The sequence below is a fragment of the Peromyscus maniculatus genome, chromosome 12 (genome assembly GCF_049852395.1).
Source record: "Peromyscus maniculatus bairdii isolate BWxNUB_F1_BW_parent chromosome 12, HU_Pman_BW_mat_3.1, whole genome shotgun sequence".
NCBI classification, from domain to species: Eukaryota; Metazoa; Chordata; class Mammalia; order Rodentia; family Cricetidae; genus Peromyscus; species Peromyscus maniculatus.
Window position 1 is genome coordinate 33,180,719 of NC_134863.1, and position 27,949 is coordinate 33,208,667.

General features: G+C 40.3%; 1 protein-coding gene across 1 annotated transcript in view; it reads right to left on the bottom strand.

The window, feature by feature from the left end:
• Window positions 1-27,949, bottom strand: part of Gap43 (growth associated protein 43) — a 94,893-nt gene that overhangs the window by 46,798 nt on the left and 20,146 nt on the right. The window lies entirely within an intron of this gene.

Genomic DNA, 27,949 nt, shown 5'->3' on the forward strand with positions numbered 1-27,949 from the left:
TGCCTTAGGTTTTTATAAAAGGGCTCTCAAAGATATTGGGTTCTCAGGATTTCTGAGGACTAAAACTTAATGATTTAAGAAATATTATGCAACAGCCTATCCATCTCTCTCCCCTAAGCTTACAAGCATGATCAGAACATTAATATACTCAAGGAAAGGAGCATGCTAAATATTTCAACAGTAAATTCCATCAGGGGTTTATGCAAAATAGAAATGACTTCCAGGACTTTGAGCAATTCAGAATGTGATGAATTATGATGCTGGTGACCAACTGTTTAACTATCTCAATGCTATCTCAATAAGCATACCAGGCCTCCAAAATTGGAATATAGAAAATAGTAATAATCATTGAGTTTTAAAAGGTGAGAAAATTTATTTTGATTGTTTTTTAAAAAAAGGTCCAAATTCACTAAGTCCCAAACATAGCCCCAACGTAATTTAAACCTAAAATTAGTGTTTATTATCATAAATAAAGCATTCTAGTAGTGCAGACATGAAATATCTTTTGGCAATAACATTTATGGTCTTACATGTGCAACAAATGACCTTTTTCTATTTGGAAATTCAATCAGAAGGTAGGAACAAAAGGTATAGTCATGGAAAGAAATGAATAGGCAAGTACACAAAATTCTGCATCATATTGATACTCACCATGGTGCCCTGGCTGGCTATTAATAGTCTCTAATTTTTTCCTTTACCTTTTCTTCATATATATATAATTTATATACATATATATCTTCATATATATTTACATATTTTTATTTTGACAGTTTCATTCACTTATACAATGAATTTTACCTATTTTCACACACCCTCTACTGTTTACCTATCTATCTATCTATCTATCTATCTATCTATCTATCATCTGCTCCCTCTTTCTATTGCCAAAACACTTCTTCCCAAGAAGCCATACTGCTGATTTCATATCCTCCTTTTTATATGTGATCCACTGATCCACTGAGTTTAAAGTTGCTTGCGTGAACATGGGTGGGAAATTACTTGCTGGAGCATAGGCAAACTATCAGAGCTATACCACTGAAGAAAATGACACCCACTCCCTCTCCCAGCAACTGTTAACAGCCCACAGACCCAGAGGAAGGAGTAGTCTCATAGGCACTCCTCACTGGAAATGAAATGTTGAGGAACCCAATCATGCACAGATCCTGTGTGGAAATGAGTTCATGAATACAATGGCTAAGCTTTGAGCATCTCGCTTTTGCTCACATTTGTGAATCCTGTTCTAGGGGCTGTGAGTTATTTCAGTAAGCAGTATAGCAACTTGTTCTAAAAAAATTAATAAAAGAGTTTATTGTGTACTGTGTCCCATGCTTGATCCTAATCTGCCCTTGGCTTTGACTTTGCCCTTTGCTTTAGTTTAAGAAGTAAGCCACAGCAGTCAACACACAGTATGCTTTTCCACCTGTCACACCAGCCCAAACCCAGTGACCCAGATCCAGCTAATCATGATGTGGTCCTGTTTGATATTCTTTGGACCAATGTACGGACCTGTCATTGCTTAGACCCATCATCATCTTAGTGGATACACAAAGGTATCTTTTAAAATAAGATACATGTGAGTCGAAAATCAAGATCAACAATATTTTCCATAAAATTCAAGGCAAGCTCTTCCTTTCCCTCGGCTAATCACACATATGATTCTGTACAGAAGGAAAGAGAAGTGACAGTGCTTTGACAAGTCCCATCCTCCTCTTTCCTGCCTCCTCCCAGAGCCATGCTGCAACTGCTTCTCTATTGGAGGCATCACCTCCTTCCTGCCATCCTGCTGCTCTTGAGGGCTCCTACTGGGACACACACAGCACAATCTGGGGCAGCAGAGCATCTGTCCCTGCCAGGAGCCCTCTGCTCAGAGATGAAATCATAACCCTGTAAAATTAACAGTTGTGAATGGAGCACAGAATAAAGCCAAGATGTTATTTGTTGTACTCGATTGTGGATTTTCTGAATGAGGCACTAGCTTATATGATAGGACATCTGCATGGAGGCGCTGATGCCAAGTGGTTCTTCGATATAAATACTACTCTTTCTGTGGATAAACAAACCAGTTATTTCATATGAGGCCAACATGCCGAAGAGGCCCTCCAGTGACTCAAGAAAGCTACCCTGCCCCATTAAAATACACAAATATCTAAAAAATGGAAAACGGGAGGAAGTGAGTAAACCAAAACTAAGGATACATAAAAACCATCATGGAAGCCCATTGCTTTGTAACCTAATAAAAAATGTACAATTTTTAAAAATGATGTTTGAACTCCTATATGGGTGGACAATGCTTCCCCTATAAAAATGAGTTATTCAAATGAAAAAAATCTCAGTGCCAGAAGTGAGATATTTCACTATACGCTATTAATCATAGAGGCTCAGAAAAGCCCACCCCTCGCATATCCCAATCCCCCCAAATCACAGGCCATTTCTATTGCTTTTGGTTTCCAAGCAGAACTAAGGACACTTGACTCCTGAGGACCCCAGAGATCAATCCAGAAAACAAGTACTCAGAAAAATCAGCTTGCCTCATCCACAGCACGAGTCAGTGGTCCAGCCTATGTTTGGACTAGGTTCCTTTACCAAGTGTACTCATCCTCAAGTTCAAGTTTATTGCATTACAAACCTAGGATTGCTTGAAGTTTCTTGTAGCCAACACTCCGTGAAACACTGTCTTAACACTGCCACTATGTACAACAGAGTATCTATGCTAAGCACACACACACACACACACACACACACACACACACACACACACACACACACACACCAGCAAGGAGATGGATGCAAGGTTTCATAAGTGCCTAAGGTTCAGAACTAAAAATAACTTGCATTTTTCTGGGATACCTCAGTGCAGTTAAGGTTTTACAATTATCATGAGAACACTTAATCCTCCAAACAAAGCACAGCTTCGGTATGCTCTATACTTCTGTCAACTACAAATATTATTTTAACTTTTCATTTTTTTTCCTCTGAGATATGACTGATTTTTAAATACTTTAACAGCCATTATTGTGTGGCAATTCTTCTTTCTAAATGTGATTATTCCATTCTGGAATAATGCCTGTTTATTCTGTGCTATTAGACATTATATGTTAGAAGTATGGCATGTAACTTGTTTTTTGTTTGCTTGTGTGTTTGTTTGTTTTAATAGGCACTCTCAGTTGAGAAATTGTATTAGGTCTCAGGTGAGACTTCGGACTTTTAAAGGGTATTGGAATTATTAAAGACTATGGAGATTTTAAAGTTCAACTGGATGTATTTTTGCACTATAAGATGATTACTTGTCTAAGGGAACAAGGATAGAGGATATGGCTTAGAGGTGTACCTGAGAACCAAATTGACAAAGGGTGGAGTTGTGATGGGTTAGTGTTAATTGTCAACTTTTGGAATCTAAGATACCAGCCCCCAAGAACCCCTCTGAGTGATTGTTTAGCCATTGAGCATGCCTGTGAGGGATTATGTTTATGAAGATAAAGAGGTAGGAGATCTAGCCTACAAGTGAATGGACCATTCCTTTGGTTCAGGTCCTTGCCTATTTGAATATAAAGAATAAAATGAGCTAAACAAATACCTCTATCTCTCTTCCCCCTATTTGTGGGGAATACCACAACCAGCTGCTTCAAGCTCCTGTAGCTTAACTTCCCTACCGTGATAGATTGTACCTTTGCACTGTAAGTGGAAATAAACCCCTTCTAACTTAAGTTGCTTTTGTGAGGGTGTTTTATCAGAGCAAAAGAAAAAAATAAAAGAAGTTGAGAACATCTTTAGTAAACTAAAATATGACTGATTTGATTGAGCAAGTCATTTTTAAGAAACATCAGCAAAGGGCAAAAGATGTGCTAAACAAAGTTTCCTCTAACACAAAGTTTTTGTGCATATGAAAAAAAATCTGACCTGGCCTATAAAATAACTGGAGTAAAATATTAATACACACATATGAAATTTAGCAAACACCTACCTATGATACATTCTATTCTTATTAATAATTTATTTTAATGAAGTTTTATTCTATTTGTGGTCATAATTGATACTTTATCAACATACCTTAGGAAAACTATGCAAGTATCAAACCAGTTTACACTAGTGCCTCTACATTTGCTTTAAATGTAGTTAAGAATCCATAATTATATTGAAATGCCCCCTTCTAGATGAGAAAGAGGGATGGATGAGCCTCCTCTACTTTCTTAGATGAAATGTCTTCGAATTTTTCTGGGCAGATGTAGAGGAGAATAGTCACAGCTGGAGCATACAAGGTTCCTTCCACACTATGCTTTCTTGGTTTGAAGATTTTTCCAAGGTGAAAAGGAAAGAGAATGTAGGTTGAAGCAATGAAACCTTTAAACCTTTTCCAGCAACTGTCATAACTTGATTCAGCTCTGACTCAGGGTCTAGTAAAAATCCTTTCTTAGTCACAGGCCAAGTGAGATACTTTCATGACCGAGTAATTTCCCAAGGGAATGTGTGAACAAAGAGGGATTCTGGAAATCCTGACAGAGTAGTGGTGAAAGAACTTCTTTTTTTCCTTAAGGAAGGGAGCAGCATATTGCTGCTGTTGCAGAATCAGTAAGAAAAAAAATGACCTTGAGCTGTCAGAATAGGAACCAAATAAGGGAGATTCTATATAACACTACTGTTAAATTCTCAAATAATAGCTAGTGATTAAAAAATAGGTCTATGGTATATTTCATATATTATTTAGCATGTACTTTTCACCTATTTCCTAAATAATATTAAGTAGCATGTTTTAGATGGTTTAAACACCACTAAAGAAATAGTTATGCTTTCTAACAGAGAAGCTCAGCATATGAGAAAGAACTTGCTTATATTTGCTTCTGGATTCCAAGTTTTTAAACTGATGCAGGAATCAGCACATGGCAGGTGATGGATTAATATTTGTTTAATATTGATGAACTAAAAATTCCAACATCTTATGCTAGAGAGGTGAAGGCTTAGCCTCAGCAAGCAGAGGCACTCGGTACAGAGACTAACGTCCTGAGCTTGATTCCCAGGAACCCACAGGGTAGAAGGTGAGAACTGACTCCCCAAAGTTGTCCTTTGACCTCCATGTGCACCTATGCACACCAGCGGTCCCCCCCCCACACACACAAACATTTAACATTCCAAATGCCATTTCAGAAATAGGATAGACAAAGATGTCAGGGTTTCCTTTTGCCAACTTTGTGAAAAGCCTTCTCTTCCCGGTGATGAAGTTCAGGAGCATCTATCTCTCAGCATAGAGATGAGAGAGGGGAGTTCAACAAAGAGAAGCTACAAGACGACAGGTGTGCCATTCCTGATGCAAGCACAAGAAGCCAGTACTTAGAGTTAGCCAAGCCATGGGCAACTCATATCACCTATGGGTTAGCAAGTCTTCTCAATAAAATAATGTTTCCAATATCTACCTCTTCTACATCAGTGAAATTTATGAAGATATTTGAAGATTATAACGGAATATCTCTCTCCCTCTATTGATACCTAGTCCATGTATTTCTCAAGGTCTCAAGTGGGATGATGCTCTCCCCCTTTAAACTGGAGTTGGGAAGAATCTAGGCTTAAGAAAAGGCATATATTTATGCTAGCCATTTCATTGGGCACATGCTAGACAGAAATTGACTAAACTCTTATGGTTATGGCAGACATGGGAATAGGTTGCCTGACGGAATCAAGGATCAAAGCCACTGACAGGCACATTTAGGCTCTGCCCTCTCAGAGGTCACTATTTCTTTGGAGATCAGTGAGGTGGAAGAGAGAGAAACTCCCTATCAGGCCACTCAAAAAGCTGACAGACCAACCATAGAGAGTCTATGAGGCTTCTACTTGGTCCTTAGTTGGTGGTACTACCTGGGGAGGGTTAGGTGTGGAGCCTTCTTCGAGGAAGGACATCATCAAAAGGTTAGAGTCTCATGGTGTTTATGGTTTGCTTCTTGTTTTATGCTTCCTGGTGAAAATGTGGTCTCTCAGCTTCCAGTTCCCACTGCCGTGCCTGCTACCTATTGCCATGTTTCCCCATCAAGATAGATTCTGATCCACATGGAGCCATAAGTTAAAGTAAACTCTTTCTTCTGTGGGTTGCTTTGGTCATGGTATTTTCATCACAGCAACAGAAAAGTAACTAATATAGCTGGTGACAACTAGGGTGTAAAGGAGAAGAGTAGTCATATGTAGGGAAAAGATAGATGAGTAGCTCAGACATCCCCCTGGACCACCACCATGGGTGAATCCTTCCCAGGGAAAAGTCCCAAGAATGAACAACATTCAAGTCTTCTGGAGAAGATGGTCAGATCTGTCCAGCAAGAAGGAAGCCCCTAGTTTGTAGAACTTAACATCAAACAAACATCTTCCCTGACAGACACTGAAGCTATCCCTTTAATTAAACATTCAAGAACACAAGATACAATGAAATGGACATTTATTTCTTCTACTATATTCTTCTACACAAAATAGTAACAACTAATTGATCAATACTTCCTTTCCTTCTCAACTGGCATGTGCCTTCATTCTACTATTAAGTAAACTTTTTCAACCATAAACCCTCTGAGAACAGAACCATCTCAGCTTTGTACACCTTCAGCATCATAGCAGTTCAAAGGGTGTCAGCACATCACTGCTCCTTAGAAAATACTTACTGGTGGTTTTTAAGTGACACATACCCCTTTGTGTTGCTGAACACAGACTGTACAAACTTTCAACACTCAGCCAGCTGCCTGGATATCCTGGAGATGCTCATCAAGTCACTCTCCAGTGGTCCTTTTCCTCTATCCTTTTTCGTGTGTAATGAGAGAACAGTATATACATGAAATATTTCAATTAAGTCTTCATCATGACTGTGTGAGGAGCACATGATGCTGCCTGAATTAGAACCCCAACATTTAGAAAATGGAAGAAAGCAGGGTGGCCCAGATTCTAAATGACACAGCCCATTCTTGGTCCCATTTGGTCCAGTGCTTTTTTTTAAATGCAGAAAGTCAAAATTTCCTGATTATTTAGAGCATGGGCTATGAGTTACAAATGTAGGTCTGAAATCCAGTCCTACTGAAGACTTAACTGCTCAGCACCTTGGGCAGGTCAGTCTCAGGTTCCTTACCTGTGGGATGGAAGGGTGATAGGACTATCCCATTGTGCTGTGATAACGGAATGAGTTCATGTATGGACACCATTTAACATAGTCCCTGACACATTGTATAGTCTCAGAATGGATAAATGATAAATTTCCTCTCATAATAACTTTCATTTGCCAGGCACAGTAGCATATGCCCTTCAGAAGCAGGGAAATCAGGAGTTCTAGGCCAACCTCAGCCTTACATTGAGTTGAAGGTCATCCTGGGCTACATGACCCCTACCTCAAAAACACAAACAAACAAATTTTAAAAGAAATCACTGACATCATCATCCCCCTCAGTGTAATATTTACCTCATCAAGAGACTAAATTAAGACCTTTCAATAATAAATATCAAAGATGGTTTTGCCACTAGACCTTATTTATCACCTGGCTTGTGGCATTTCCATCCAGAGACGAGGGTAGGCTGAGGGCACTCCTTAACTCCCCTGTACTGATGAGCTATCTATCTTCAAAAGTATAAGCGGTACACTGTCTGCAAATGCCACAATATGAAGTTCATTTCTTTCCTATCCCTGGGAAGAGAGAGACATGTTTACATTGCCAAGGTTGAATAACAGTCCCACTCATTTCTTACCTGACACACACTAACTGCTTCCTTTTTCTTCCTCTCCAACTTTACTTTTCCTCCAAACCTCTACATGTCCAGAAGAAATGATGAAATCTATTCATTTTCAAAATATATGACCTTCATTTGACCTCACCAAAAAAATCCCATTTTGTTACTATTTTTTATTATGTCCAACTGATCCACTTATATCCCTTGTATGTCTGAATAACTGCCTGAGCTGGTTCTGAGAACTACTGTGCATTTATGACTGGTAATAACCATAGCTGATTAAAAGTTACAAATGCAAATGCCATACACTTTATGGGGGATTAGTTGGTGAATGTTTGTTCCTATGAGAAAGAATCATTTTAATTTCAGATTATTCAACTTCATTCAACACACCCCCATGGGCAAATTAATAATACCCAAATGTCATGTACCTAATCTAGAAAGGGTACATGTTATCTACAACCAGAGTGCATGTTATTATGAAATCTATTTGGTAGGTGATGAAAAAGAAATTTGAAATACCATTTGGGGGTAGGGGAAGACAGTGTTTTGAATTGGTGTATGATTCATTGTGCAATATTTTAAACTTAATAACATTGTTTCTCAAAGAATCCCTGTGACCTAGAGTGAATGATTCTGCTATCACTTTATACTTTTCCAAACTAAGGAAATAAACAAGTGAAATAAATAAATAGGTCCACAGCTAGTAGGATGGGTCTTATATATACACAGTTATAATCTCATATAATTTTTACACCTACCAAATTCATGCCAGTTATTTAATAGTAGACAGAAAGTATCATTGAGTATGTACCAATCCTAATATCAGCTCCAATTCTGGAAATATATAGTACCTACAGAGCCATGGAACAGGACAATACAAACAAAGTGAAATTTGCTCTTTCACAGACACCAAAAAATGGGTGAATTCTTCATTAAACATTTTATGCTTTTCATTCCTTCACAGAAATGAATAAAAATTCTCACTGCGAAGTACTCTTAAAAACAACATGTGCTTTTATCAAAAACTAATATTGAGGATAATGATTATATGTGTAAAGTTAACAACCAATCAAAAATGGTTTTAAATCTTAAGTATTATCATAAACACTTCATTATGTTTTTATTTATTCATATAAGTGCCAAACATGTTCAGTGAATATATTTTATGCAATAATGGGTAACCCTAGCACCAACGCTATAATAAATAATATTATTTTACAACAGAGGGACTAAGGCACAAGGGCACTCACTAACTTGCTCAGAATAACACAGCAGCAAATAGCAGAGCTAGGATGTGAAACGAAATGCTTGAATGATACCTGGAGGTGAAATATCTCCAGAAAGTTAGGTAGTTGAGAAGCCAAAGTGAGAACTGGGCATCTCTCATCTCTGCAGATTTCCCTCTCAAACATACCAGGCAAAATGAAAAAAAACAGAGTTGGGGGGGCAGTACAGTTCAGAATAGGGCTTTATCATAGCCAGTGTCTGGTGACGCTGATCAGTTTCTAAAAGAATCATCAGAACTGTTACCCCGGTTTTATCGCCCCCTTTCAAAAATCTCTCTCCAAGAGAAAGAAAATAGAAACAAATCTTCAAAGCAGGAGCTGTGGCATCATGACCTTGTCACCTCAGTGATGATGCGACTCGTTTTCCTTGTGAAGATTTTGATGGGAAAGATTCACACTTGAATTGCTGAGAACAGCTCTGAGGCCAGCTTTCCTATTTAATTTTGAAAGCAGGAGAGAGAAATTATCAGGGAGCAGAGGAAGCAATCTGAGAGAAGAGGAGAGAAAGGGGTGGGGTTTAGATCAGGAATTATGGCTATTTAATTAAATGAGAAAAGTAAGTGGGTTAACTAGAGTTACCCTGGTGAATTCTTACAGAAAAAAAAAAAAAGTAGCAAAGGGTAGGTTCTGCCACTTATTCCCGAGTCTGAGAATTTAATTCCAGTCCAAGTTTCTGAATTAAATACTGCCTTTTCCTTGCACCAACAATTTCTCTTTTCTCCACAGTTATAGTGAGGCAGATAGGGAAATACACACATAGGCAATCAGCTCTGATTAGCTTCCCAATACTAGCTACCACTGTCATCTGCTCTTTGAAGGAATGCTTTACCTGTTTTAGTGGCTGTTATTGTCATGGAAACCATTATAACCCCTTCCACTTTGTGGTCCTACAAGCAGAAACACTGCATGCTTTAAAGCTATGTACCTATGAAGAGGCAATCCCTCCTTTCTGTTTTGAAATTCTTAAATAAAATTCATAACATCTGAGTGAATTCTTGTGGCTTTCCCAAGGATTTTATGATAACTCATTCTTTGAGCTAAACAGTTAAACGAAACAGGGTAAAACAGGAAGGTATTGCCTGATTCAGGCATATGTGTGTTAGCAAAAGCTACTTTTCTTTCAGTTTGGTGCATCATTAAGTGAAAGATGGGGAAAATGATGCACACGGAAAGCCTGAAGACATTTCTAGCATCTTAGTCAAGAAGACAGGCTGCTGCCTCTCTTCCCCAAATTCTGATGTATTCATCATAAATTAATTCTTCCTCCTGTTTGTGCGTCTCAGATTGAGCAATGAGAGGACTGAGAAAAGACTCCCACAGATCTTCAGTAACTCACCCTGAGACTGAGGCAGTATGATGGCTCCTAGCTAAAGTAATTATCTACATTGTCCCCAAACCAAACTCACAGACACAGAACTGAGTGAACAAAAACCACTTGATAAAACCAGCCTGTGATAAATGGTTTCAACAGAGTGACAGTGATCAGGGAACTAACAGGGTTAGCTGCAGGGGGTTGGGGGAAGTGCAAAGGAAATCTGGATGAAGATTTCTTTTTCCATTAGCAAATATGCCTGAGCACATTATTTCCATATTTTAAGCTTTAAAACGGACACTGGGTGTTGCCACTATAATACTCAATCTAAGAAGTTCTTTTGCTTAGCCTGTTTTCCACTCAATTCATATGAAGTGAAAATAGAATAGTGTCTTTATCATAGTGTGCTTCTCCTCCCAAGCTCAAAATAAATTAAGTATGTGCATTGTTTTTCAAGCTAAGAAGATATGCATTGCTTTGGAATTGGAGTCAACCTAGTGTGAACTGAACTTCAGCCAAAGAAACCCTCACACTCTTCATATGGCCCTCTCTAGCCAAGGTCTGTGTGCTCATTAACAATGTGGCTTCCCTCAGTGTCTCTGTCTTGTATGTCAGCTGAAGATCTTCAACATCCCTCGTGACTCATCGCAACCCCCAGCTCATTGGCTGGAGAACTTTCTTGCTTTGGCTCAGTTGTGTGATCAGGAGTTAGCATCTTTATTCTGCAAAGGGTCAAATTACAAATTAAATTAAAAAAATTCTGGGCCATATGGTCTCTACCTCTACTACTCAGCTCCATCATAATAGTGTGAAATATCTCATGGGTAATGCCTAGTAAATGAGTATGCCTGTGTTCTAATGAAATTATTTATGGACTGGAAAAGTTTGCATTCTAGAGAATACCAAGGAGCCATAACATATATCTATCAATTTGGGTTTCTTTCAACCACTTAAAAATGTAAAAGCTACTCTCATTTTGCTCACCACTTTGCCCACCTGTGGAATAGACTATTAACTTTATATTAAATCCCCACTGCATCTCCAACTTTTTGTTTTGTTTTAAAGCTAAAGTGACTCGTGTACTTTCCTCCCCAATACTCCACTACTCTGTAAATTCTCAGAGGGAAGGAAAACTGTCATAATAATACTGTTGATAATAGGGGTTAGCAATCATTGATCACCTTGTCAGACACTGAACTAAGGCTTTGCATGGAAATTCTTATATGCATGGAGTAGGCATTTTTATAATTATAATATATGAGTTAAGTAATCTTATTTTTCAATGAGAAAATTAATGCTTAGGGAGGCTCTATACTTAATGAGTAGAAGAGCTAAGATTTGGCTGCCTTGGCTGCCTGACTCTGGAGTTCAACATCTCTCACTGTTTCACATTCTAAAGTCTTAATAATGCCTGGGAAATAGACATCATAATATGACATACCTCTTGATTTTTATCCAGAGAGCACATTATAATAGGAAAGACTGAAAATGAACCCACAGGACAATCTACAGGGCTGTGGCAAAGGCACTTTGGAGGTAAGCAAGCTTCAGAGAACTGAGAAATGGGCAACACTGAAGTCTGCCTGCCTTAGGAGAGCCTTTGCCCAGTTATTTATTCACCTGGACATGTAGTGACTAAGGTAATGTCACACGAGGATGTACAGAAAGGAATGAATGGTGAAAAGATGCACAAAGACACATGCTGAGCCCCGGTGGAAGGGCCAGGCCTGTGAGCTAGCAGCACCCCAGCTGCTCTCCCAGAAGGAAAGAAATGAGTGACAGCCAGAGGACGCTTGTGCCATACAAGACATTCCTTTTGCCATCAGAGTCGAGCAAATTGCCTATGTGTGAAAGGTTTGTGGAACCAAGTTAAATGGTGCTAAGTCACTAGACAAAAGATCACACACCCTTTAGCTCAAGACACCTGCCTCTGGAGATGATTTCTAACAATTTCCAGCCTGGCTGAGGACAGGCAGTGAAAAGCATCCACATTAGTGAAGCAGGCAGTGACCTGGCAACAGGAACATAAAAGGCTCCTTAAATCCCCAAGGCTGCTGGATCTGTGCTAAGAAAAAGCTAGGAGGAAAGGTGGGCTACTTGTTGGTGCTGCTCACGAGGACTAGCAGCATCTGTCCCACTGAGGGCAGCTGGTGCTAACCACTCTCAGTGCAGACTATGACCTGGCCTGGGCTTATTGCATCAGGATCTACATCTTAACACATCTAGGCACATCAATGCGAACAGTACTGGCAGCATCACCCACACTCAGCATACCTGTTCTGGGAAATTCACAGTTCCTTCTGAATAGCACTCTAAATGGAAAGATGTTTTCAGAGGTTGTCTATTTATTGGATTCAGAGAAATGAGGAGGAGGAGGAAGGAAGGGAAGGAGGAGAAAGAGGAGGAGGAGGAGGGTTGTAAAAGACCAGAATCATTAAACAGGAGTCCAGAGCTGTCTACTTGACCCTCCCATTCCAAGACCTGCAAAAGTCTCTATACTTCAGTGAGTTTAGTTTGTCTATCTGAAGAGTCAAACATTCCAAGCATCAAATTTCTATCAGCAAACGCTTATGTGTACTTTTTTTTTTTTTTTCCTGATTTTCTATTTCCCCAGGAAAGGAAGCACCTGAGAAGTTGGGTGATTTAACCCTAGAATCTAGTATGGACTGGGTCTCCTCCCTAGACTTTGTCCTCTACTGTCACTGACTTTATCACATCCTTATTATATGTATAGACGTTCATCTACACAGCTGCACATTTGTATGTTGTTTTTATGTAGTTATGTAAACAGAAGATATGCCATTTCCAACAGAGGACCAAGCCGAAAAGGGAAAAACCCACTGTGGCATCTGTGGTCTGAAGCCTGACCCTCTACAGTGCAGGGTTCCTTTACCATAATACCTGTGAGGTGGTAAATGAATCATCTCTTCATAGAATGAACACTACCATCCTGTAAATACCACCTGATAACACCTTGATACCAGCTCTCTTCAAAGGCTGATACCACACCATTCATCAGTCAGTAGAAAGCTATAACTTCCGCAAAGTCTCTATGATACAGGAGGCAAAGATTCTAAAGGAATGCCTTAGATACCATTCAAAAGCCACATTGAGAGTGTATGTGAAGAATGAGTGCAAGCTGATTGGAGAAAGAGAGGCAGGTTGCTAAAAATGAAGAAGATAAGCAAATCCCTCTGCCGCCATTGATTTCAACCCATTTAAGCAAGAAAAAGAGTTCTGAAAGCAGGGAAAGAAAATTCTAGCTCCCATCAGAATCCTGCTGGCCAGCCCAGTGGCATCTTTCTATACAGTAGCTTTTGCATGATCCAAGTCCTTTCATAGCCACCACCTCCTAGGTGGAAACCCACGGAAGCTAGCTGCCTGACTTCTCACTCTTTTTCCATTTGTGAGTCATGGACAGCCATGACAAAGCCCATCCCATTGCCAGTGTCCTGAATTCATTCATGTTACTGAATGAATGGAAGGCACCGGTGCCAGGAGTTCCCGGACTAAGAGGAAATCTCACAACGTCTAAATTTGGCAACATCTACAGTAATTTCACTTCTTTCTACCCGCTTAATTTACTGTCCTCCCAAGTTAAAAAAAAAAAAAAGAAAGAAAGAAAGAAGAGAAGAAGGAAGAAAGATTTGTGTGCAGTTGATCAAGAAGCCTAAAACCCTTAAAAGAATACTAATTATAAAGGGCCATTGTTTTCAAAAGGTGTCTCTGGTTTTGCCTTGGCTGGCTTTTTCTCCTGTGACATCCTCCATGACAAGGGATTCCTACTTAGTTTGCAAAAGTATGATCCTGCTGATGTAAAGAAACCATCCAGCCCTTGCCCCGCTGAAGGAAAAGGCGAACACAGCCTAAGGGATGCTAATGTACTCTTTGCAGCCTCTAAAGCAGGGGAAAAAAACTGGAGAAACAGGCTTCCAATTGACCCAGCTAGCTCTTCCCATTCTTTTTCACCCGCTGTGTAACCTTGACACTACCCAGGTCTCTGTCTGCATAAGCAGTGTGTAATCAGGCTGACTAAGGCAGGCTAAGGAGGGACCCTGCTCATTGGCCCTCACTGCTCTTCTAAGAGGTCTGGGGCATAGGCTCAAGCTTTTGTTCTCCAAGCCAAGCCTAGGGAAGAAGCAATTATTTCCTACACAAGAATTCCCTAGTGCTCCGAGAGAGCAATAAGCCTCTGCGGATGTTTGCAGAGTTGGAGGAGGGGCTTCCCAGATTGCAGGCGTCGAGTCCGCACCTCTGAGTGGTACTAGGGCTGTGCAGGTGGGGCATGCAAGCAGTGAGCTGTCTGTTGCCATGCCTTGGGGTCCATAGGACCCCGGAGCATCATGCCACGCCCTCAGCTCCCCCTCAAGCTGAGAGGTGGGGGCCCCAGAGAGATGCGCATGGAGAAACAAAGCGATGAGATCACCCGGAAGGAGCCAGGGACTGTCACGGAAGAGAGAAAATGAAGAGCAAAGTAGGGATGACCAAAGGAAACAGATGTCAAAATGTAGAGAGCAGGGCTGAGAAACCAAAGCACGGAAAGGAAGCCAAAAATCAATGTGTCCAAGGGAGAGCAGAAACTGCAGAGAGAGGCCAGTCAAAACCAGCATTGCTTAGGAAAAAAGCCAGCTGCCTTCAGCCCCCTCCTCCGCTCGCTCCCCAAAGCCCACGATTTTGTCAGTTCCTTACTTTATTCATGTTTTGTATGTTAGGGGTGAGGGGATGAGCTTCAGGGTGTCCCTGAATCCAAACCAGCATGCAGTGTGTCTACTTGATTACTTGTCTGAGTGCCCATAGTTTTTCTCAGGTCGGTGCTGCCCATTACTTCTCTACTTCCAAAAGAGATTCATTGTTATTAGGCCGAATTATGGAAAAGAAAAAGATCAAAACGTAAGAAACAGCTAAACTGTAAATGATAGGAGTGAGGAATTTGGTGATAACAATTTTTGGTTCATAAGACTGACACCAACCACTCTCCTAACCACGAACTGGCATTGAAGGCAGTTACATTTCTTCTGAGGAGACTGAAGACTGGATGGTGGGAGTCTAGGAGACGGTTCTCGATACCAAGATTTCCAAATATATCCCTGAGGTATACCACCCAAAGTACAGGCAGAGTGCTGGAGAAAGAGGATTGGTGATCTTTCAGTTTTCCCTGGGGACAACCATGAGGCAGACCAAAGGGGACTAAGCCTGAACATCATCACACAGGAAGACCATTAACTCACCCATACGAATTAGCATCTTACTTACCCACGGGGGCCTCTCTTTCCTGGCTGTCAAGCTGACTGAAGGCAGAGACTTGTCCCATTTTTCATTTTAATATCAATTTCTTGTATGGTTCGTGGGCCTTAGGGGACACTCTATAAACACTTGTGGAAGTAATGAATGAGTCAGTAAGCAATTTGGATTCCTCTCTCTTCCTCACAATGAACTGGCCAATACCCTAGCTGTTCTGGATCATTTTCAGCATTCAATAGTTATTATGGGTAGCAGAAAAATCCCTTACCCAATGTTCCTTTATCTGCCTGGAGGATGACCATATAACAGTTCTTTCTCTTTGGGTCTGACTTTCCTCTCCTATACTTACTTACACTTCAGTGCATCACCTTCTCAGGTACCCACTAATAATATATCTTTTCTTTTTTTTCTCTCTCCTCATTCAACAGTTTCTTCTACCATTTAACCAGGCAGCAAGAGGGTTCCTTTGAATTTCCTTTTTGGCCCTCCTTTTCTAGTGCATTGCTCTTGAGAATCTCATTTTGACACAAAGGTTCCTAGCGTTGAATAGGCTAGCATACCACCCAGATCAGAAAGGAGAGGTGTGTATATGTGGTGTTAAGCATACATCCTTTCCCCCAATGAAATCAAGTATAAATGCATTATTCTGTCTTGCAGCAGAACATGGCTTTTGTACTCTCCAATGCTCAGTAGCTATGATTACCTGGTCAAGTTTAGATACATGAGGACCCTGTCATGGTTAGGGGAAGCACACATGGGCCTGAACCTCTAACTGATGACTTATATAAAATTAATGGTTGATGAAATAGGAGAGAGGGAGAGAGGGAGAGAGAGAGAGAGAGAGAGAGAGAGAGAGAGAGAGAGAGAGAGAGAGAGAGTTTTCTGTGGTGATGTGATCACTGGTAAGGTACCCATGATCATATAAACAACCCTAATGAAACTAATTAGTTTACTTGGTACACAACACACCCATGGACATGAAATCAGAAGGGGAACTAGTTAGGAAAAGAAAGTAGATTATCAGGAGTGAGAGAGGGATTAAAAAAGGGAACTGGAAAGGAAGAAGAGGCAAGCATGACCAGAATACACTGCATACATCTATGAAAATATAATAATAATGAAACCATTATTGTGTATAATTCATCTATGCTATAAAATGCATTAAATATATTTTAAAATGGCTTTATCTTCATAACCCAGTTATGTTATTTTCTCCTGTTTCCATAAGAAATGTACAGCTTTCCAGCTCCATTTTGGATCAACTTGAAGTTTTATATACAGATGTAGAGATTTTAACACCATCTTGTGTTATTACAGCGGGGAAGGTGTTTTAAGTTTCAAGTTTAACTATTGTTACTTTTGAGATTTAGTCTGTGAGAATGGCTTCTATTCTAAAAGGCTGTTCCACCAAGGTACCTTTGCTTTCTGGATAATGGAAGATAACATTGTTACAAAGTTGAGGCTTAGGGCGATTACATGATTTTCTCCCAACCAGAATTCAGATTAGCAGGAAAAGAGCCCTTCCATCTAGATCAGGGGTTTGCAACTTTCAATGCATGTATTTGCCAATGACTATGATTATAAAAACAGACTCATTCAGTCACCTCTAAGGATACTGAGGGGAGGAGTCTGATGAGAAGTACCAGATGCATTTTTGATAGGCATCCTGGTGACTTGTAGTAAGTGATCCATAGATTACACTGAGAGCTGGCTTTCACCTGAGCCACACTATGTTTCCAAGTATTTTCTATGAATGTATTAAAAATGGCTATATTGATCAAGTCAGAATTTTCTACTTTATCCCATTCCTTCCAATGGATACTCAGCATTAGTAGCTATTTCCACAAAATGACCAATAATCCCTACTCTAAATTCCAATTAAAAAAACCAGAATGACATGTTATCACACCTGGCCTTGGAAGCAAGCTTACAGACTAAAGCACACAGTGACAGAGCTGAGGCTGGTTACTTCTCTTCATCTCCAGTGTCCTCCTCCCCCCCTCCCCCCTGTGAGATCCCAGGCCACAGAGAATGAGAAAGCTAAATTTGGGACAAAGTAGATAACTGAATTAGATCATTAGTGTCAAAGGCATGCTTTAGCCTCAGGCATTTGGCAAGTCTCAATTTATTATCCTTCCATTCTGGGCCTGAAAGATACAGATTAGCGGACAAGCTCCTTCCTCTGCTACATTTCAATCATAGAGACATGGTGTGGTGCTTCTGTGTAGTGAGTATGTGCTCATAAAAGCTGAGGACTGTGGCCTGAAAAGAGCAGATTATGCTTTCCTGCCCCAGGAGCTAGGCTCCTGTTGCATAATTTCCTTGAATATAATATCCAATATAAATGCAAATTAACTTTGACTGTTTTATCACATCTACTAAGTTATAGGCTACCTATTAGTCTTCTACAAAGTTTCAGTACTTAGGAAAGTATGGATAACTCCCATCCTTCAGGCACCTGCTAGATCATAGTGCAACATTCTGCACACACTGCTTGTCACTCTTTAAGAGCAAAATAGGATTTATGCAGAGACAAAGTAGTGAGGGTGGTGGTGATATAACCTGCAATAACAGACCTTTTTAGTAAACTATTCTAATGGAATAATCTGGGTGATGTTCCTCTGATTTGATTTTTCAGGATAATCTTGACTACTGTATATTCACATCAACATGCATCCTGGGGAAAGCAAGTCACTATGAGACAATAAATTCAGTGGTAGAAGCACTGTCATCTCATTTTATCTCTGTGGTGATAGAGGTGTATGAAAGAAATAAGGAACCCGCCAACTCTAGTTCTCAAGTCGCTGCCAGACCCATCAGTAAATTTAAGAATCATCTGTCATTCACAGGAAAGAAGTTTGATTATTCTGATACAATTAGACCTCATTGAGGTCTTGTTTATATCTACAACCCACTCACTCAAAGGCCCATGTGGCTTGAGAGGCTCCTAATTCTACTCCTCGCTACTCAGGGCACCCTGTACTTCTTGCCTGAGAAACTTGAGAAACAAAGATGGCCGCCATCCCCTTTGAATGCTGAGTTTTGCCCAACATCAGCAGAAAAATTTAAATTCCTCAAATCACCAGAGTCATTTTCTGGTTCTCCCCAGATTTTCCTGCCGAACATCCTTCTGAGTTTTCACGTTCTCCAAGCGCAGGCACATTCCAGCGCGGAAGACAGAACCGCACAGCATGCCGCAGCTGCACCGCACTGCGCTGTGTCCGTTTCTGGAAAGTGGACTTGGCATTATTTTCCCTCAAGAAACCACCAATTTACACATCTGTTTTTTGCAGCAGCAGATATAATTAGCCATGATGCTGTTTGTAGTCACATGACCCTGTGAAGGGGGCATTGCTTAAACATCTGTAAACATGGATAAACATCATATTGTGTTTCTTTCTCAAGCAATTTGAGCAATTTCTGCTGGAGGGAAAAAATATCTTTTGTCAGTGTTCAGCAGTATCTCCGTTTCTGAAACCCTTTCTGGGTGAGATTAGTTTTGCCCCCAGGAAAGCAGATTTTGTTGAAGCACTCTTTTGACTCAGGAACATAATGTTCAAGTAAAACAGAGCTTTTAAAAGCCAGGCTGTAAGAGAAGAATGCAGCCGTAGTGTTGGGCTTGCTCATCATTTCCTAGGATCTTCCAGGAAGAGCCAGGCTCTTTACTAAAGATAGTTTATATTACTTAAGTATCTTTCTCTGGAGAAGAACTTTCCAGTTAAACTCAGGTACTTTGCTGTTTTATCTCCTGCAGCTGTGTGTGTGTGTGTGTGTGTGTGTGTGTGTGTGTGTGTGTGTGTGTGTGTGTGACTTGCTTAAGGCCATACTGAAAATGAACACATTAGCTCAATTCTTGAATTACTTAACACTTTACTAAGCACCAATGAATTCTGCTTTATACACATAGTGGCCAGTTGGTAAGTTAAAATGAACACAATGAGTGGGTGAAATGTGTAAGATTATACACCAAGACAGAAAACTTCTGACCTATGAGAATCCATTACACTAAGTTTTCTACCCTAACAGAAAGATGGATCACTAAAGTCAAACCCAAGTTCGTATACAAGGTGGATTTGGTGTGAGGTGAATGGACAGGGGGAAAAGATAGCCAGTATTTCCTCTCTAATGGTGGTTCATATATTTAAAAAAATTTAGCATTCGTTTTTAAAAGCTCAAATACTATTTAAAAAGTCAGTACTGGGTCTGCTTTTCATGGGAAAAGCCATTAAACACAAACAAGGCAAAATGTTACATTTGTCCAGATAGCAATATTTACATTTGGATGAAATTACCCAGACTCTAAGGCCAATACAGAGCAGGAGCCTCAAAGATAAGGTCCAGCGACAAGATCAGAAAACCAAACTTACAACCAAGATTAGCAACAAGACAGGGGACCTCTGAATGAGAGATTTGAATGAGGCAGGCAGGTCCTTTCCAACCCTTTAGTGCTGAGAACCTGTAAACACAGTGCCAGGAAGACACAAGCATTGGAGAGCCAGAGGTTAGTTAGTGAATCAGTGATTCAAAGTACAACATGGGAATGGAAGCCAGTCCTCATCTTTCTGTCTGTTGAGATTGAAAAGCTGCTCCACACTTTGTTTAAAAAACCAACTGTCTCCTCATGGAAGCTGCAGTGTGACACAGTGAGTCACGCAGTAAACCCCCAGGCTGAGCTAAAAACCTGAGACTGGATTTCTATACCTCACCTGGGAGAAGAGTGTAAACTCAGGGAGCATCCATTTTCATATGTTTGGGTTTTTTTTTCTCTTAAATTTTATTTTGTTTTATTTGAGGAGGGGTTGCAGGGGCAGAGGGTAGATGAGAGGGGACGGGAGGTGGGTGGGATTGAGATGCATGATATGAAAGACACAAAGAATAAATATTTTTTGAATAAAAAAACAAGCAAACAAAAACAAATATAAGAAAATGGATGCTCCCTAGTGTTCCTTGTGCTCCCAGGTGAGGTATAGACATCCAGTCTCAGGTTTTTAGCTCATCCTGCTTCACACTGGAGATCTAGCTAATCTAATCTGATGAGAACCTTCAATTTACCTCATAATGTTTTGGCTGGTAACTGTCTCTTTGAGAGATGCTGAAGAGCCAAACAGAACGGAGTGTACAAAGTTACATAAGGACTTCTATTGACAGTAGTTAGAGAATTGCCCCTATCAATTTACTAGCTGCCATTTGGTCCCAAGATGGTGGTTCAAACCAATATTAAATCTTTGTATCTACTAACTTTTCCATGATCTGTCAGTGCTTTCAAAATTTACCAGGAAAGAGATCATTACAAACTATTAGCAACTTAATTGAAATATCTTCTTAAAAAAATCATTTCTTGCCGGGCGGTGGTGGCGCACGCCTTTAATCGGGAGGCAGAGGCAGGCGGATCTCTGTGAGTTCAAGGCCAGCCTGGGCTACCAAGTGAGTTCCAGGAAAGGCGCAAAGCTACACAAGAGAAACCCTGTCTCGAAAAACAAAAACAAAAACAAACAAAAAAAATCATTTCTTGAAAAGTATATAGGAGCTGGGAAGACAAAGATGTAGAGATGTCTTCAAAATAGACAAAATAAAATGAAAGAAGTGAGAGACACAGGCAGCAGGCACTCAGAATTAAGCATGTGGCTTGGTTAATATAAATATGTGATTTAGAAATTTCATGGAGTCATCAGGGAGGCTGGAAGAAATTCAATAAGCGGATGCAAAGGAAAACAAAGTTTGGAGAAAAATGTTGGATTCCAGAAGGCTACAGAAAAAAAAAAATGAGACTTCAGATGTCAACGTGATATAAGTTCTTAGTAGACTGGGAGGCAATTCAGTAGATAAACATATGTATGAAATCATGAACTTCATGTATGTGCTCAACCAATACTGAGATTCTTGTTTTAGTTACAGATGAACATTAATGATCTCTCAGATATGATGGACCTAACCTAGAACCATGCTAACACATACTTGGAGGAGTTCTAGTCTTTTTCTTGACAATATACCCAGAGAAGGAAACACTGTGAGGATTGTGAAGAGGAAGCTCCCTGCAGCCAGAGGGCCATGTATCTTCCTGTTATGTTCCTAAATTGGTCAAAACTTTCAAATAGCTCCATCTTCCAGCAAAATCCACTCCTGGATTTAATGCATAAGAATATTCTGAAGAACTGATACTTCTCTGGAAGATATAAGCTCAAGTTACCCACAAAAGACACAGGGAAGTGCTACTTAGCTGTCTTCACTCAGGAAGTCCTCCTGACGGATTTTGTTTCCCCATCTTCATTCTGAATGTGCTCCATCAGAAAAACAATGAGGCTCAGACTTTTGATGGGGTCCCAGAACATACACCTTCCCAAATCAGTGCTTTCCCACTCTCCTCTACTTCCTCTCTATTTCCAGCTCATCTCATTTCTCCACAAGGAGCCCTCTGGAAATCTAAGTGGTTTAACCTATTCCCTCTCATGCTATGCTGACTCCCTATTCAGTCTTCCAGGATTCCTTCTCTTCTTCAATCTCCAATCTCCTCTAACATGTGTCTGCTCCTGGCTTGAAAAATAGCATCCTTGTATAGATTCAGCCCAACATGACCATCTCATCTAAACCCTGATTGCTCTATGACAATCCTAGTTAATAAACACACACACACACACACACACACACACACACACACACACACACACACACACACACAGAGGCAAACACATACACACAAAGACACACACAAACACTGGGACAGAGATAGAGAGACAGAAAGAATGTTTCCCAGCATAGTATAAACTAAGTATCTGGAGTGGCATGTGGAATTTTAAGATAACCCTGGACTTATCAGTGACAGGAATGTGTCATGTCCTTAATATGAGCTTAAGATAACTCAGATAGATTCCAGCTTGGATGAAGTCACTTTTGTCCTGACTATACAAGTCTCCTGTTTCCAACACAAATCATGAGCATTTACCTCTTCTTTCTGTCTCCCAAGATGATGTTTCTATCTGTAATTCTCCAATAAATTATACTCTGCACAGTTCTGGATCTATTTGCCTCTTTTGGGAGTCTCTTGGCAAGAGGGGCTGGTTATTATGTGCTCAGATCAGGTGGGTTTAGGGCAAAACTCTCACTGTAGTCTCACTCCTCTTCTTCCATTTAACATTGCTAGGGTTGGAATGCTTGTGTCTCCCCTAAATTCATGTTGAGATTGAACCTCCTATACAGCATTAATGGATGGAACTGTTGGGAGATAATCAAGTCATGAAGGTCCAGCCTGCAGGAATGGAATTAGTACTCGTTTTAAAAAAAGTTTGCATGGGTTTATTCCTCTTTGTCCTCCACTATGTGGTAACACAGACAGCAACAGGATGACAACAGAAAGGAAGAAGGCCCTCCCGAGACACGTGACTTACTGGTGTCTTGATTTTGGAATTCCTAGATGCCCAAACAGTGAGAAATAAATATCTACTGTCCATCAGTCATTGAGTTTGTGATATGCTGTGAGGACTGCAGCTGAACAAACAGCAAACATCCCAACATGTGTCCTGCCCATGTGCATGCATTCCTTCCAGTCCATTCACCTTCTGAACTCCTCAGTCTGCCCTTCCTCCTCCGCACTTACTGCATTGTCCACTCTGAGGCTATCAATGGCCTCCTTATTTATATATCCAGTGGCCAGTTCTCCACTCTCACCCTTCTTGATCACTTGGGTTCAAGTTTTGATCATTTTAATATGCAGCATTCTGCTCACTGGCATCTCTGACTCCACATGCCAGTTCTTTTGCTGACTCATCTTTCTGTTTCTTTCAATAAAGCATGTCTTGCATTGATGGGGAGGGGAGTAGGTAAGTCTTTCTCTAGGCTTGCTTGTAAATCTCTGTCAACTGAAGTTAAGAAGTCTCTCAATTGTTCCTGGAGTCATTTGCTCCCTGTCCCCTGCCTCTAGCTCAGATTCTCCAAGTAAACACTTCTTTTCTTGAAGTTTCACTCATGCTGAGCATACTGGGAAAGTTGGTTTTGTTTTCTATTTGTTTGTTTTGTTTTGTTTTGTTTTTAAGTATTCTTTATCAACTGAACTTTTCCCTTCATGTTTATCATTCCTGCCAAAAATACTTCCACTCTGCAAGTCTGAGCTCGAAATCATACTAATTTTTCTATCCATCCCAGAGAAAATTAGAGGAATTGGCCTCACTTAAAGGTTCAATGGGTTTGAAGAGAAAATACTAGATAGTGCCCAAGGCTAGAGAGCAGAACAGCCCCATAGACAGATGGCTCCCTATCTCAGAGGCTAAGACAGAATATCCAATGGAGTACACTGAAGAAGAATTCAGGAGTAGCAAGCATGGTTGGGGCATGGAAATAGCAGCCTAAAACCTAAGGGAAAGAAAGTACAAGAAGAGATTACTAACACCAAAGCTCTTTTGTAAAAAGCCACATGAAAGCCTGCGACTGCAGAAACTTATATGCGTGTGTGTGTGTGTGTGTGTGTGCGCGCGCGCGCGTGCGCATGTGTGTATGCATTATAGATGGTAAATGGAGCCACCCTACAAAAAGATGACACAGGTAGGCTGACAACAACACCAACATAAAGCCCAGTACCAGGAAGGAATGAGTCACCTCTTTTGGAGTTGACGGCCAGTGAGATCCCATTGGCCCCCACACTCTATAAGCTATTGCCCCTGCTCTTGTGTCATGCTAGAACTTGACAGTAAGACCCTGTTGCTGAAAACACCACATCCTTGAGACAAAGAACATGGGGGAATCAATCTGGAAGCTTTCTTCTTACTGGCTAGTTTTCATAAGTTGTATGCATGCTACGTGATGAGAATAGTGATTTTCAATCTTACCCGTCTGTGAACCCTGTGAGCTACAATGACCAACCGCTCAAGAGAAGCTCACTTGTACAACAGTGGTAGAAATGTCATGGCAGTAATAAATCACTTTCTGATTAGATTTAAGACACACTCTACAAGATAATATCTATATTTTTAACCTATGGCTAGACAGGTCATAGGCCATGGGGGGAATGACTCTGCTAAGTAGGCATAGTATTATACCAACTCCCAATCACTTATAGTTAGACCCTGATCAGAGAAGCTTCTTTTTGCAATAGATGGCAATTAACACAGATATCCACAAATGGTCATGGTACAGAGAATAAGAGACTTTGGAATACTCAACCCTAAATGAGATATCAGTATCTCATACCTCTTAAGACTCAGGGATCATTTTGCAAAAGGGGGCAGAAAGATGGTAAGAACCAGAGGCAAAGGACGGCCTCAAGAAAACGTTGACTTCTGGACACAACAGGGAAGTTGGATACATGAATTCACAGGGGTTGTGACAACACAAATCTATGCCAACTCATGCCAGACATATCTAAGCATGGAGGGAGGAAGTGAGCATAAAGTCCTACCCTACCTAAGCAGCTATGGGAAAGTGATGCTACTGAGAGTGGGGAAAAGTTAGTTTTCTTTAATGGTTTGGCCTCCAATAAGTCTGCCACACTCCAGAAGCTGGCCACACACCAACAGTATATTGGCAGCACAAACTGAATTTGACAGGTTTCTAAAAAGAGGATACAAAGTTGAGTGAGCACGGGAAGGAGGGTCGATCTGGGCAGAGTTGGAAGATGAGGTTAATCTGTTAATACGATCAAAATATGTGGTATCAGAATCTCAATCTAATAATGATGAAACAAACTAAAAGTTGGATCTCCAGAAGGTCCTATGGTAATTGCTTAAAGTCAGGAGAGCTCCTGTACACCCTACCACCTGGCCAGCCAGTTCAGAAAGGTCACAGACTATGTACATTAGCAGAGACTTTTCTCTATATAAGTACTGAAAATGGCTCATTCCCCGCCCCCAAGGTTCTCCAACTAGCTTTACATTTAGATTTCAACTTGGAGAATTCTAGTTGAAGGTGTCATTTCCTCATATGTATGTGTTTTTAAAATAAACTCTGAATATGTCTTCCTGTACTCCTGTGCAATCTGGTATGTGCAAGCTGCCTCGAGTACTTCTTATGTCAGCCCTTTAGCTGAAACCACACATTTCTTGCTATGTAACACAAAATGGTTTGAGTTAGGTCACAGCCTACACACTCGTTTCTATGGACTAGTCCTCACTACCACTCCTCATGGTTTGCAGGATGGTCCCTTGAGGCGCTGTGAGAACCCTCCTGGTTTCCTTATCTTTGGAGCTCTCAGGATCCCTTGTCTCCTCCAAGGAATCCTCCCTGGGTTCTCATCATGCCTCTCTTCTTAAAAGTTAAACTTCTTAAACTGGAGGTTGGACCCTACCATTGTCAAGTAGGAATATATATTTTAAAAAAATCAGTAACAGTAAAGGGTTTCTGAACATTCAACAACCCCAAACTAGTGGCTAGCTCAAAATCGAATGTGTAATGAATCCAAGGTGTTTCTAGCAGTTTCTCACCAGTGTTGCATCCTGTGACTTCACTGGAGCCTTGGTTCTGAACACACTGCGCTGTACATTGCCTCACACCACACACTGACTATAGCACCTCAGCTAGGATTGCTGGAGATGGTCCTATATTATGAATGGCAATGTTTTTACTGTGTATAGAAAGTTCCCTGCTCTTACCGAATATATAGATTTAATTACAGAAAAGAAAGATGGAACATTTTCTTAATGTCCAATACTCCTCATCATGAAAGTGTTGAATTGGTGTATTTTAGGGTTGTATTATTTCATAATATCTGACTTTTTAAGCATTGCTATTTGAGACACTGACTTGAGTTTCATCAAAAGTCATTCAATGATGTTTAGCTTGGAATTGAGACAGAATTTCAAACAATTCCTGAAATGGCCTGTGCCATCCTTCTACAATGTTGTATACACATTTATGAGCAGGTATTTTCAGCACTGGCAATTCTGAAATTGATCATCACTGAAAATCATCAAAATATTGATCATCACTAAAAAGCTCTGAACACAGTCCGTATCCTGCTACATCAAATATTCACCCAAGGTTCAATTATTTATATAAAAATAAATAAGCATAAATAGTCATCTTATTAACATAAAGATTTGCTTTTGTCTTTAATAAGTGATGAAGTAATATGCATATTAATTGACTTAAATATATTTATGAATTATTATCAGTAAATGTTTTATTTGTGTAGTCATTTTATATAACTATATACTGGGATCATGTAAAAATTTCCTATGTAAAAAGGAAAAAGTGGAAAAAAAACAAGAAGCCCTGGTTTAATCAACAGATTTGTTTTGTTATTTTCTTGAATGATATTCTTAGTTTGTACACATTTACTAAATATCAGCCCTGTTCCTCTCTGAGTCTATACTGCTATAACAAAATAGTAGAACCTGGATTGCTTATAAACAACATAATTTTGTTTCTGAGTTTTGGAGACTGGGGTGTCCAGGATTACAGAGCTGACAGAGTTAGTGTTTGGAGAAGATTCGCATTCTGGCTCTTACACAGTGCATGATCATCACATTAAGGGTTAGAATTTCAACAGGTGAGGCTTAGGGTGTGGTGTGATCATTCGTAGGATAGCATCCTCCCTCTGTGAAAACGGGAATTTTAATCCACTGTCCCCACCAAAATATGCCCTGGGGCATCTAATAGACTGATTCACCATAAGGGATTGGAGAACACAACTGGTGGTTAATAATGCAAAACAGGGTAAGAAGGGGGGTTTTGATGCGTTAATATGTGGTGCCTACTTACAAATGAGTCTCAGCTGGGAAGTCTCTTGTATTGGGGTTCAGCCCTAACTATGTTATGTCTATAAGAGATGGCTGCCTACTAACTTAGGGCCCTGCGAATATTTCTGAAGGTTATGTTTAATATAGAATACTAGAAGGCTTCCTTTTCCTTTGGCCACATGTGACAACCACGCCAGTCCCTCTACACAACAAACACATTGAAGCTTAAGGGTTACAATCTTGAGGTCTTTGTATTCTAATCTCTGACCAAATGGTACACTTTCATCAAGCCTTTATTGAATTCAAAGAATAACAGGAAGGAGAGGGAGGAGGGAGACGGGGGCAAGGAGGGAGAGAGGGAGAGGGACAGGGCAGTAGTAACTAGCTGTATAAGCAAAACAAACCTGGGATGTGACAGCTTTGGAAGTTTCCACTATGCACACACAGTTGACACAAGCAGAGCTGCCTGCAGGAAAAATCTTTATAGGTCACAAACGTGGGACAGATTGGTGGCCCAGGCCAGACAATCTGTTTATCCAAGGCTGACTTACCCTTGGCACCAAGTTTCTGGATCCTGGCAGTGAGAGAATAACAGGAGACTCTTAGGTCATGATTTAAGAATAATCCTATAAGAAGGCATAATCCAATAGGCTTTTGAAGTGGTATATTTAAAAGTTTGAAAATTAGTCTAATATTTCTTTTTACCAGTTATCATTAAAATCAAACTACTGATTAATGAACATTAACCTTTACTGTACACCTAA